The following is a 13,074-nucleotide window of genomic DNA, read 5'->3' on the forward strand; positions in this document are numbered from 1 at the left end:
TCTGAGCAGGCAGGCTGTGTGTTCTTTGTTGTTTGCTCATCTGTGGGCATGATACTTTTCACCTCCTTCTCCAATTGGCAGGGTCAGTCCCTCAGGTATGGTATGGCAGGGCAGGTCTAGCTGAAGAGGAGTTGCTGCGATGGATTATTTGTGGCACTTACTACAGCCACCAGGGTGGTTCAGTAATCAGTGCATGGCAGGTTCCGATAGGCCTTGCCCGTGCTGCTTGGTGATGTGATGTTTATTGCACGATGCAGGTGGGCAGGATGTAGGGGTGAGATTGTTAAGTGTGGAGCTAAGATGGGTATGGGGGAGAGGAGAGAGGAACAGGAGCCGAAAACATAGAAGCAAACAAAAGAGTGCTAGGGGAGCTTGCCATTGGAGTGGAGAGATCAGAGACTATGAAATGGAGAAAAACTAAAATGGAAAGAAGAAAAGAATGAATAAATAAAAATTAGAAAGAAAAAAGAACAGTAAAGCTCCCAGGGATCCCTCCGGTATGGCTACGAGGTCTGGGGAAGTTGTTCCCAAGTGTTGAAGTACAGTCAGGGTAGAAGACGTAGTGGTATTCAGCACCAGGTGTCCAGGGGACAGGAAGAGAAGGAAGGAATTATCACATAATTTAGAAAACACACTCCTAAGTATTGCAGTGGTTTAGAGCTTGGCTGCTTACCAAAAGGTCAGCAGATCCACCAGACGCTCCTTGGAAACTCTATGGGGCAGTTCTACTCTGTCCTATAGGGTCGCTATGAGTCGGAATTGACTCGACGGAAGTAGGTTTGGTTTTGGTATACACCATATGTTTTTATTCCTTCATCTGTTGATGGACAGTGAGGTTGTTTCCATCTTTTAGCTATTGTGAATAATGCTGTCTTGAACATTGGTGTACAAATATCTGTTTAGTTCCTGTTTTCTATTCTTTGAGTATATGTTTAAATTAAAAAAAAAAGTTGCTGTTGGGTCAATTCCTGCTCATAGCGACCCTATAGGACAAAGTAGAACTGCTCCATAGACTTTCCAAGGAGCAGCTGGTGGATTTGCACTGCTGATCTTTTGGTAAGCAGCCAAGCTCTAAACCACTGCAATACTTCGGAGTGTGTTTTCTAAATTATGTGATAATTCTATGTTTAACGTTTTGAAGAATATCCAAGCTGTTTCCCACAACGCCTGTAGCATTTTCCGTTCCCACCCAACAATGGACAAAGGTTTGAATTTCTCCCCATCCTTGTTAAGACTTTTTTTTCCACGTTTTTGGATAATAGCTATACTGATGGGTATGAAGTGATTCTCATTGTACTTTTGAATTGCATATCTCTAATGACTAATTATATTGAGCATATTTTCATGTGCTTATTGACCATTTGTGTATCTTCTTTGAAGAAATGTTAAGCCCTTTGACCAGTTTTTTTTTCTTTTTTTACTGTTGTAGTTTAAGTGAAAGTTTGCAATTCAAGTCAGTTTCTCATACAAAAATTTATACATACATTGTTATGTGACACTAATTGCTCTCCTTTTACTGCAACAGTACTTTCCTCCTTTCCACCTCTGATTTCCCATGTCCATTCAACCAGCTCCTAACCCTCTCTGCCCTCTCATCTCACCTCTGGACAGAAGCTGCCCATTTAGTCTCATGTATCTACTTGAGCTAAGAAGCACACTCTTCACGAGTATCATTTTATGTCCCACAGTGCAGTCCAATCTTTGTCTGAAGAGTTGGCCTTGGGAATTGTTTTAGTTATGGGTTGACAGAGAGTCCACGGGCCATGCTTCCTGGGATTCCTCCAGTCTCAGTCATACCATTAAGTCTGGTCTTTTTACTAGAACTTGAGTTATGTATCCCACCCTTTCCCTGCTCCATCAAGGACTCTCTGTTGTGTACCCTGTCAGGGCAGTCATTGGTAGTAGCCGGGCACCGTCCAGTTCTTCTGGTCTCAGGCTGATGAAGTCTTTATGCGGCCTTTCTGTGTCTTGGGCTAATACTTTCCTTGTGTCTTTGGTGTTCTTCATTCTTCTTTATTCCAGGTGGTTGGGACCAACTGATGCATCTTAGATGGCCAGTTGCCAGCTTTTAAGACTCCAGACACCACTCACCAAAGTGGGATGCAGAACATTTTCTTAATAAACTTTTTATGCCAATTGACCTAGATGTCCCCTGAAACCATGGTCTCCAGACCCCCACCCCTGATACTCTGTCCCTTGAAGTGTTTGATTGTATTCAGGAAAATTCTTAGCTTTGGTTTAGTCCCATTGTGCTGACTTCCTCTGCAGTGTGTGCTGTCCTTCCCTTCACCTAAGATAATTCTTGTTTACTATCTAGTTAGTGAATAACCCTCACCCACCCTCCCTACCCTCTTAACCATCAAAGAATGTTTTCATCTGTGTTTAAACCTTTTCTTGAGTTCTTATAATAGTGGTCTTATACAGTATTTGTCCTTCTGTGACTGACTAAATTCACTCAGCACAATGCCATCCAGAATCCTCCATGTTATGTTTCACAGCTTCATCACTGTTCTTTATCTTGCGTAATATTCCACTGTGTGAAAATATCATAATTTGTTAATCTATTCATCTGGTGATGGGCACCTAGGTTGTTTCCTTCTTTTTGCTATTGTGAACAGTGCTGCAACGAGTATAGGTGTGTATATATCTATTCACGTGACGGCTGGTATTTCTCTAGGATATTTTCCAAGGAGTGGGATTGCTGGTACTTCTATTTCTTGCTTTTGATGGAAGTGGCAAATCGATTTCCAAAGTGGTGGTACCATTTTACATCCCCACCAGCAGTGTATAAGTGTTCCAGTCTCTCCACAACCTCTCCAACATTATTATTTTGTGTTTTTTGGATTAATGCTAGCCTTGTTGGGGTGAGATGGTATCTCATTGTAGTTTTGATTTACAATTCTTTAATGGCTAATGATCGTGAGCATTTCCGCATATGTCTGTTAGCTGCCTGAATGTCTTCTTTGGAGAAGTGCCTGTTCATATACTTTCTCCATTTTTAATTGGGTTGCTTGTCTTTTTGTGGTTGAAGTTTTGCAGTATCTTGTAGATTTTTAGAGATTACACCCTGATCAGATATATCATAGCCAAAAACTTTTTCCCAGTCTGTAGGTTCCCTTTTTACTCTTGGTGAAGACTTTTGATGAGCATAAGTGTTTGCTTTTTGGAGCTCCCAGTTATGTAGTTTCTCTTCTGGTGTTTGTGTATTGTTAGTTATGTTTTGTATTCTGTTTATGCCATGTATTAGGACTTCTAGCATTGTCCGTATTTTTCTTCCATGATCTTTGTCATTTTAGATTTTATATTGAGGTCTTTGATGCACTTTGAGTTAATTTCTGTGTGCAGTGTGAGGTATGGGTCTTGTTTTATTTTTTTGCAGATGGATATCCAGTTATGCCAGCACCACTTCTCAGCCTTTGTCAAATATCTGCTGCTTGTAGGTGGATGAATTTATGTTTGGATTCTCAATTCTGTTCCATTGGTTTATGCATCTGTTGTACCAGTACCAGGCTGTTTTGACTACCATGGCTGTGTACTAGGTTGTAAAATCAGGTAGTGTAAGGTCTCCCACTTTGCTCTTCTTGAGTGATGTTTTATTTATCCAGAGCCTCTTCCCTTTCCATATGAAGTTGGCGATTTGTTTCTCCATCTCATTAAAAAATGTCATTGGATTGGGATTGCGTTGTATCTATAGATCGCTTTGGGTAGAATTGACATTTTCACAATGTTAAGTCTTCCTTTCCATGAGCAAGTATGTTTTTCGACTTATGTAGATCTCTTTTGTTTCTTGCAGTAGTGTCTTGTAGTTTTCTTTGTATAGGTCTTTTATGTATCTAGGTAGATTTATTCCTAAGTATATTATTTTTTGGGGGGCTATTGTAAATGGTATTGATCTGGTGATTTCCTCTTTCAAGTTCTCTTTGTTGGTGTAGAGAAATCCAACTGGTTTCTCTCCCGAGGTGGAAAACCCATGCTGAGTGGCACTGCTTGCCTCACTGCGTGCCAGCTGATCCCACCTGCAGGGTGCCACTGCCAGCCAGGTCAGGTCTGGCAACTCCTTGCTGCTTCTGAACCATCTCTCCCTCCCCTTGCCATTCAGTCCAATTCCTCAACTTTGTCTCTGAGTTCAGGGTTCCTAGATTGTCATATATGATCAATTCACTTGTTTTTTTTGGGTCTTTATTGTAAGAGGGACCACGGGAAGCTTCTGACTACTCTGCCATCTTGGCCCCGCCTTCCTCAGCATCCCTTCTTGCATAGACTGATACCTTCAACCTACAGAGTCTCTCAGCCTACTTGCTGAGCCCTGTATTGGGCTCTGGCAATACAAAGATGAATTATAATGGCTCTTTTTTTCAAGGAGTTCACAGGGGGAGCTCTAGAGGGGCAGCAAACACAAAAATCTAACAAGTAAACCAAAAAAACCAAACACTTTGCCGTAGAGTGGATTCCGACTCATAGCGACCCAACAGGACAGAGTAGAACTGCCCCATAGGGTTTCCAAGGAGCACGTGGTGGATTCGAACTGCCATCCTTTCGGTTAGCAGCCGAACTCTTAACTGCTATGCCACTAGAGAGTACTAAGTGTTATGCTATTGCCATTCATGAACTGGAGAGCAGCAGGTTTGTGGAAATGTGTTGGACATGTTGAGTTTGAAGAATCTGTGAAACATACAGGTGGAGATGTCAAATAGACATTGGATTTCAAGTGTCTGGAATTTAGGAGAGAAATAGGGACTGGAGAGTTGATATTCGTCAGTACAACCTGTTAGTGATTTTGTAAGGATTAAATAATATGCATGTGTGTGATATATACATGCTTGGCATTTAGTGGTTTTTTAAAGTATACTAAATATTTACATACAAAGCAAAGTTACTCTAACTTTGTATGTAAATATTTAGTATTTACTTTTTCCCCAGTTATAACTGAAATAAATCATAAGAACTATTACATAATGCACTATTTGCCATGAGCTGTGCTAAGTGCTTTTATTTATTATACAGTGTTTACCTTAACTCTTTGAAGTAGGAGTAATTATTCCCATTTTTCACACGAGCAAACTGAGTACCAGACACGTAAATTGGCCAAAGCCACATAGTGGCAGAGCTGAGAACTCCAAAGCCAGTGTTCTTTCTTATATTTCACTTTGTGGTTTGGGTTACACCAGCAGGCAGTTGCTGGGTAGGCTTCAGCTTTGCCCCCATCTCTAGCCCTGAGCCCAGCAAGTGATGGCAAACACGCTCCTGTGGAATTGTGGGTAGATACTGGACTTGTAAACTAAAGGACTCCTAGGCCCCTGCTTGCTTAGTCCTTTCTCCTCTTTTGCCCAGGTTTAAGCAACCTTCAGGCCCTACGACCGAGTGGAATCTAGGACTCTATGGTTCCCGAGTTTACTGCCCTGCATCCAGTTGCTGTTCATGAGGGCGATTGGTTTTCTCATTGGTCTGGTAAGCCAAGCAGCTTGAGCCTTTGGCGGCCCCAAATTTGGCTCAAGAATCAGCTGGCGGGTGAATGAACAATTGCTCCTGCTTTCGAGGGTGCAGCTGGCTAAGCTGATCTGACAGAGGAAGGTGAGAGTGCAACGCGGGCTGATTCAGAAGACGGTGGAGTAGCAGATCTTTCAGTAGGTGACTCCAGGAAGCTTAGTGGTGGTGATCGTGGTAATGGGTTCCAGTTTCCTGGAAATCAATTACCTTTCCATTCTCTACTAGGATGACATAGGAGAGGCATTTCCTGGGGAATGAAAGGAGACTTCTGGGAGTTGTGGTATACTTATACCTAGGCCATTTGCTGTGGGCATTGGTTGAAGTGTTTTGGCACTCCTTACATTTTTTTTTAGGGTCCGTTTGTCTTGTAATGATTGTGCATAATAATTGTGCGGGGTTGGGGGGGTGTAAATCGGGTGTGGTTTTCAACCTGGTGGAAGTCCTCTTCCACCCCCACCTCCCCAGATTTGCCTACCACTTCCAGTCCAAGGGAGTTTATGATTAAACAAAAAAAAAAAGTATCTGATCCAAGATAACAATAGCTGTGGATTCCATATATTTAGTTCATAGTACTTAGTAAACACCATGCTGGGTACATAAACATCATACTGGATACATAAACATATTCTATCTCATTGATGCATTTATCTAGATATTATCCTTATTTTACATATGAGGAAACTGAGATAAAATAATTTGCACAAAGACACAAAAATTGTTGGAAATTCTTAATCCAAAGATTTAAGCATCGTTCTCTCTAGAGTTGTGCAGGCAGGGTCATCCATCTCTTTCTTATACGAATGGTAGTTTCCCTAGACATACTGGGCTATATAGTCTAGTATTATTTCTTTATTTGTCTCTTGTCTGTATCCCTCTCCTATCTCATTGGTTTTTCCTCGTTGTTTTATTCTCAGAATCTAGAATAAAAAACCTGTTGCTATCCAGTCGATTCAGCCTCATAACAACCTTGTAGGACAGAGGAGAACTGCCCATAGGGTTTCCAAGGCTGTAATCCTTACCGAAGCTGAGTGCCACATCTTTCTACCACAGAGCCACTGGTGGGTTCCAGCCACCAACCTTTCAGTTAGCAGCCATTGCTTAATCACCGCCCTACTAGGGTTCATATATATGTATGACATTAGACCCTTATCAATTTCATAAGGAGATCCACAGGAGACAGCTGTGATAGTCAGCTTCCTTAAAGGATTTACAGCTTTGGAAACCCTACAGGGCAGTTCTACTCTGTCTTATAATGTCACTATGATTTGGAATCGACTCATTGGCAATGGGTTAGTATATCTTTGCCCACCATTTTATTTTCAACCTTATGTTGTCTCTTTGTTCCAGGTGAATTTCTCGTAAAAAATTTATAGCTGAACTTCCTTTTGTAACCAGTTTGATAAGTTTTTACCCTCTGATAGGGAATTCAGCTTTCCCGCTTATTATGATATCCTTGGTTTAATTCCTTTCATCTGATTTAATGTTTTACTTATACTTGTGTTCTCTTTTCCATTTTCTTACTTTTTCTGGCTTGGTCTAGTTTCTTTTTATTTCTTCTTCTCTGCTCTTTATTTGAGAGCTCTTATTTGCTTTTTAATTTCATACTGCTTATTGTATCATGTCTAAGGATTATCATTAAAACTATAATTATATATAATAATTAAATAGTAATCTTACAGCCTGTCTTAGTTATCTAGTGCTGCTATAACAGAAATACCACAAGTGGGTAACTTAACGAACAGAACGTTATTTTCTCACAGTTTAGGAAGCTAAAAGTCCAAATTCAGGGTACTGGCTCTAGGGGAAGGCTTTCTATCTCTGTTGACTATAGGGGAAGGTCCTTGTCTCTTTTCTGCTTCTGTTCCTTGGTTCTTTGGGGATCTTCATGTGGAGTGGCATCCATCTTCCCTCATCTGTGCTTGCTTGCTTCTGTGTCTAATCTGCTACTTTTATATCTCAAGAGTAATTGTTTTAAGACATGCTCTTCACTGATACGGCCTCATCAACATAACAAAAAAAAACCTATTCCCAAATGGGATTACATCCACAAGTATAAAAAAACCAAACCAGACCCATTGCCATTGAGTTGATTCCAACTCATAGTGACCCTATAGGACAGAGTAGAACTGCCCCATAGGGTTTCCAATGCTGTAACCTTTACGGAAGCAGACCATCACATCTTTCTCCTACAAAGCGGCTGCTGGGTTCAAACCACCAACCATTTGTTACAGCCAAGCGGTTTAACCACTTTGACACCAGGACTCTGCGTATTTTGGGGGGACACAGTTCAATCCATAACATTCCACCCTGCTGGAATGGGTTAAGACTTTTGTGATGGAGTGAATGAGTTGTGTATGTAGGAAGGACATGAGTATTAAGGGGCCAAAGGGTAGAACGTTATGGATTTAATTGTGCCTTCCAAAACTATGTGTTGTAAATCCTAACACCTATACCTGTGGATGTAATCCCATTTGGGAATAGGATTTTCTTTTTTATGTTAATGAGGCCATGTCAGTATAGGGCGAGTCTTAAGCCAGTCACTTTTGAGATATAAAAGGAGCAAATTAGACACAGAAGCAAGTAAGCACAAATGGGGGAAAGATAGACACCCTGTGGAGATCTCCAAGACACTGAGAAGAATGATTTTCCTCTAGAATGGACAGAGAATGCTCCTCTAGAGATGGCACACTGAATTCAGACTTCTAGCTTCTTAAACTATGAAAAAATAAATTTTTGTTTGTGAAAGCCACCCACTTGTGGTATTTCTGTTATAGCAGGACTAAGAAACTAACACACAGCCTGTCCCCAGGATTACTTGCCTTTTCCCGCCTCACATTTCTAACTTAATAATGTTCATATAGGGTTGCCAGATTTAACAAATAAAAATACAGGACCAGTTAAATTTGAATTTCAGATAAACAACACATAATTTTTAGTATAATTATTCCTATACAATATTTGAAAAAAAAATGCCTTCGATTCGACTCCAATTCATAGTGACCTTATAAGACAAAGAACTGCCCCATAGAGTTTCCAAGGAGGGCCTAGTGGATTAGCACTGCTGACCTTTTGGTTAGCAGCCATAGCTTTTAACCACTGCACCACCAGGGTTTCCAATTGGGACATACTTATATTAAAATTATTCATTATTTATCTGAAACTCAAATTTAACTGGGTGCCCTGTATTTTATCTGGCATCCGTATCTTAATTTACTTTTACTTCTCCACTCTCCAACTCTTAGGTTTTGCAAAGACAGTGTATTAAGTTAAATTTCAGGCCATTACTATAAAAGGATTATCTATTACTGTAACAGTTATTTACTAGAAAAAATTTGATAGTTGAGTGTATATACGTAATATCTCCAGACTCAAATTTCTCCTTACCTAGAGGGGAATTTATGCCTGTTATTCTTACCCATTGTTTATTTTTGTTAGCTGCTGTTCAATCAGCTCTAACTCATGTCGACCTTGAAATGTTGCCCGGTCCTGCAACATCTTCATGATTGAGTCCATTGTTTAAGTCCATTGTTGCATCCATTTTGTCAATCCATCTCATCGAGGGTTTCCCTCATTTTCATTGGTCTTCTACTTTACTAAACATAATGTCCATTTCTAGCGATTGGTCTTTGTTTAGAACCTTCTTATACTGGTATATTCCTGACCTCTTAGCTTCAAAGCAGACATCTTTTACTCCCTCAGCCTCATATATTGCTTCACAGGGTGATTGCATTAGATAATTCACTAAAGGTGTTTCAAATAAAAAATGATTGATGCACATCTGAGGCTTTCAATAAGTACTTGTTTAATGTATGAATTGTTTAGTGACTAAAAGCCTGTTAATTGAATCATTGTATTTTGCAGATGAAATGTGTAGATGTTCTTCAGGCTTATATGAACAGAATCAGTGATCAATGGAATTGTCAAGTACAGGTGAGTTTTTTCACTCTCTCTAGGAGACAGTTCCCGTGGCTTTTCCTCTACTTCTATGGGCATGTGTTATCAGTGTATTTCCAGGATTGCTATTCCCCTGTGTCTCTCCTTTGCTCTCCCACTGGGGCCTGCCCTGACTTCTAATTTAGCACCTTTTGTCCTTTGTTGAGCTTTTCTTTTTATGTGTCTACCTCCCCCCCACCCCACTGACTGTAAGTCCTTGTTAAAAAAAAAATTTAAACCATTTACCATCAGGTTGGTTATAATCCATCGCTACCCCAAGTATTATGGAGTAGAACTGAGCTCCATAGGGTGTTCTTTGCTGTAATCTTAACAGAAGCAGACCACCAAGCCTTTCTTTCACAGCACCACTGGATGCGTTCAAATTGCCAATCTTTAGGTTAACAGTCAAGTGTAAACTGTTTCTGCCACCTATGGTCCTAAGTCTTTGATAGAAAGTACCTAATTTCATTGGTTTTTCCATATCCACTTCCAAGACAAAGCCTGAAACTTGGTAGGCTTCATTGAATGCTTGTTGAATTAATTAACATTTGGTGGTTAAAAACTACAGCTACTAGGAGACTTCCGGCAAAATGGGGCTCTAGGCAGAAGCACCATGCCGTCCCTCCACAGCAAAGATCCGAAAAACTAAACCGAACAGAGAAAACAACAATCCTGAAACCCTAAAACATCAAATGAAGAGATAAAGAACTCAGCCAAGCACCAAATGGAGTGAGAAAACTGACAGAGAACGGAGAGCGAGGAGAGATTCATGCAGACATCTCCTATCAGCTAACACAGTGCAGATCCGCCAACTTGGACTCCTATCGGGGACCAGCAAACAGGGGGTATGAGAAAGCAGCTTCACAGAGCTTCCAGCAGGAGACAAAACAACCAGTAATTTGCAAAATACGCTTTCCCACCCCCCACTCTTCTTCACCCCCACTCAGCTTCCTCTGCTTCTGGCGGCCACAGTCTCTTGTCTGGGAAGCACTGGCTGCTTGAATTTCACCTGCCCAAAATGGCTGGCTCTCTGAGTGCCATTTGTTGGCTGCTGGTGTTGCTTTCTTCTGCTTCTTTTGATTTCTTCCTTACCTCTCACCACCTCCCCCTTCTTTCGCTCAAATACCTGGCTCTATGCACCATCTTTGCTTCTTCCTGAGGGGCTGCAGAGCTCCATTAGAGTGTGGAACTGCTTCCTGGTCTGGGCTGCCATTCTGGTGGGATCCTGGGGCTTTTTTTGTTTGTGTTGAATTGTTTGTTTGTTTTCTTTTCCTTTTCTTGAGTTGGGAGCCTGTTCTGGCCAGGCGGCACTGCGTGACTTGCAACCTACCGCCTCGGCTTGCGCAGACGTGCAGAGGGATCCCTGATGGCATTTCTTTTTTTGTGTTTTTTTTTTTTCCGTTTTGGGGGGAGCTTTTCTTGTTCTTTTTTTTAATTTGTTTTGTTTTCTTTTCCCTCTTTTTCTCTTTTTTTCTTTCTTCATTACTCAGTTTCTCGTCTCTCAATACCATCCTTCTCCTTCTGTTCCCTGAATACCTGGCACTGAATACCTCTATGCCTTCTAGCCAGGCTGTACTGCAACACCTGAGAAAAACTTCCCCAGACCTCATAGCTGCACCAGTGGGTTCCCTGGCAACTTTGCTGTTCTTTTCCCTTTCTGATTTTTATTTATGCATTCTTTTCTTTTCTTTTTTTCTTCTTCTTCCCCTTTTTATTTTTCTCCATTTCATAGTCTCTCATCTCTCCACTCCAACGGCAAGCTCCCCTAGCATTCTTTTTTGTTCGTTTGTATGTTTTTGGCTCCTGTTCCTCTCTCCTATCTCCCATATCCATCTTAGCGCCACACATAACAATCACCCCCTACATCCTGCCTACCTGCACTGTGCGCTTAACATCACACAACCAAGCAGCACAGGCACGGCCTACTGGAAACTGTCCTGCACTGATTACTGACCTGCCCCAGTGGCCGTAGTAAGTGCCACAAACAACTTGTCCCAGTAACTCCTCGTCAGCTAGACCTGTCCTGCTGTACCATATCTGAGTGACTGAAACTGCGAGTTGGAAAAGGAGGCAAAAAGTATCGTGCCCACAGACGAGCAAACAACAAAGAACACACAGCCTGCCTGCTCAGACATAGCCAAATTTAAAAAAAGGATGAAACAAAAAAATCTACAATCAATAAATGAGAAAAATACCTACTGAATGCCCCGAAGACAGCAGACAATATCAAAATATTTACAAAAACAGGATAGGAAGGTTCCAGTAGGCATCCAAAAGAAAACACCAGATGACACTCCAGTGGAAGAAAATGCACTAGAAGTACCTGAGAGGGAATTCAAATCTCCAGTACTCAGAATTATCCAAGAGGCAAAGCAAAAAGCAGACAAAAATGAGGAAAAAATAGACATTACATGGAAAAAGCAGACAAATTCATGAAAGAATTCAGGAAAATAAAGTAGTAACAAAATGCCAAAATAAATTCACAACTAGAAATTATAAAAAAACAACAAATAGAAATCCAAACATAAACAACAAGATTTCAGAAATGAATGGTGTCATAGAAGGGATGAGGAACAGATCTGAAAAGGTGGAAGACAGGATCAGTGGAATTGAAGACAAGCACTTGGATACAACTCTGTTCCAGGAAAACTCAGAAAAAAGAACAAAGAAAAATGAAGAGACCCTGAGAATTACGTGGGATACAATCAAAAGCAAAAATTTGTGAGTGATCGGAGTTCCAGAAAACGGGGAGAAAACAGAAAACACGGAGAGGATCACTGAAGAACCGCTGACAGAAAACTTCCCCAATATCATGAAAGATGAAAAGCTGGCCATCCAAAAAGCTCAACAAACCCCATATAAGATAGACCCCAAAAGAAAATCACCAAGGCATATCATAATCACACTCGCCAAAACCAAAGACAAAAAAAGAATCCTGAGAGCAGCTCACTAAAAACAAGAAGTCACATACAGAGGAGAAACAATAATACTAAGCTCAGATTATTTGTCAGAAACCATGCAAGCAAGAAGGCAATGGGATGACATATATAAAATCTTGAAAGAAAAAAATTGCCAGCCAAGAATATTATATCCTGAAAAACTCTTGTTCAAATATGATGGTGAAATTAGAACATTTCCAGATAAAGAGAAATCAAGGGAATATGTAAAACTCAAACCAAACTTACAAGAATTATTAAAGGGAGTTCTTCAATCTGAGGACAAACAGCTTCAGCTCACAGGAAGAATTTAGGACGCAGGATCGTACCAGCCAGATACCAATCTAGGAAATGAACTCTTGAGGACTATCCAAAACCAAAAGAAATACAACAGGGCATCAGAGCAGTTAATCAGCAAATGACAACAACATCAAAACAATAAAAGAGGGAATAAACGGCATAGGTATAGAAGCTTCTAACGAAGAGGAAGGCAAGGAGGTACAGAGTAATGGTAGACTGCTTCAAACTTAGATAAGGGTAAACTTCATGGTAAACACAAAGAAAGTTAACAAACATACTCAAAAATAAAGAGGAAAAACATAAAGTCTCAGCAAAAACAAAACTACAAGAACAAAAGAAATGAAAAAAAATCCACAAACAAAAGTAACTCAGCACAAGAGAGTAAGAAGAACAAAGAAAACTTCAGCACCACAAAAAA

The sequence above is a fragment of the Trichechus manatus genome, unplaced genomic scaffold, assembly GCF_000243295.1.
Source record: "Trichechus manatus latirostris isolate Lorelei unplaced genomic scaffold, TriManLat1.0 scaffold00086, whole genome shotgun sequence".
Lineage (NCBI taxonomy): Eukaryota > Metazoa > Chordata > Mammalia > Sirenia > Trichechidae > Trichechus > Trichechus manatus.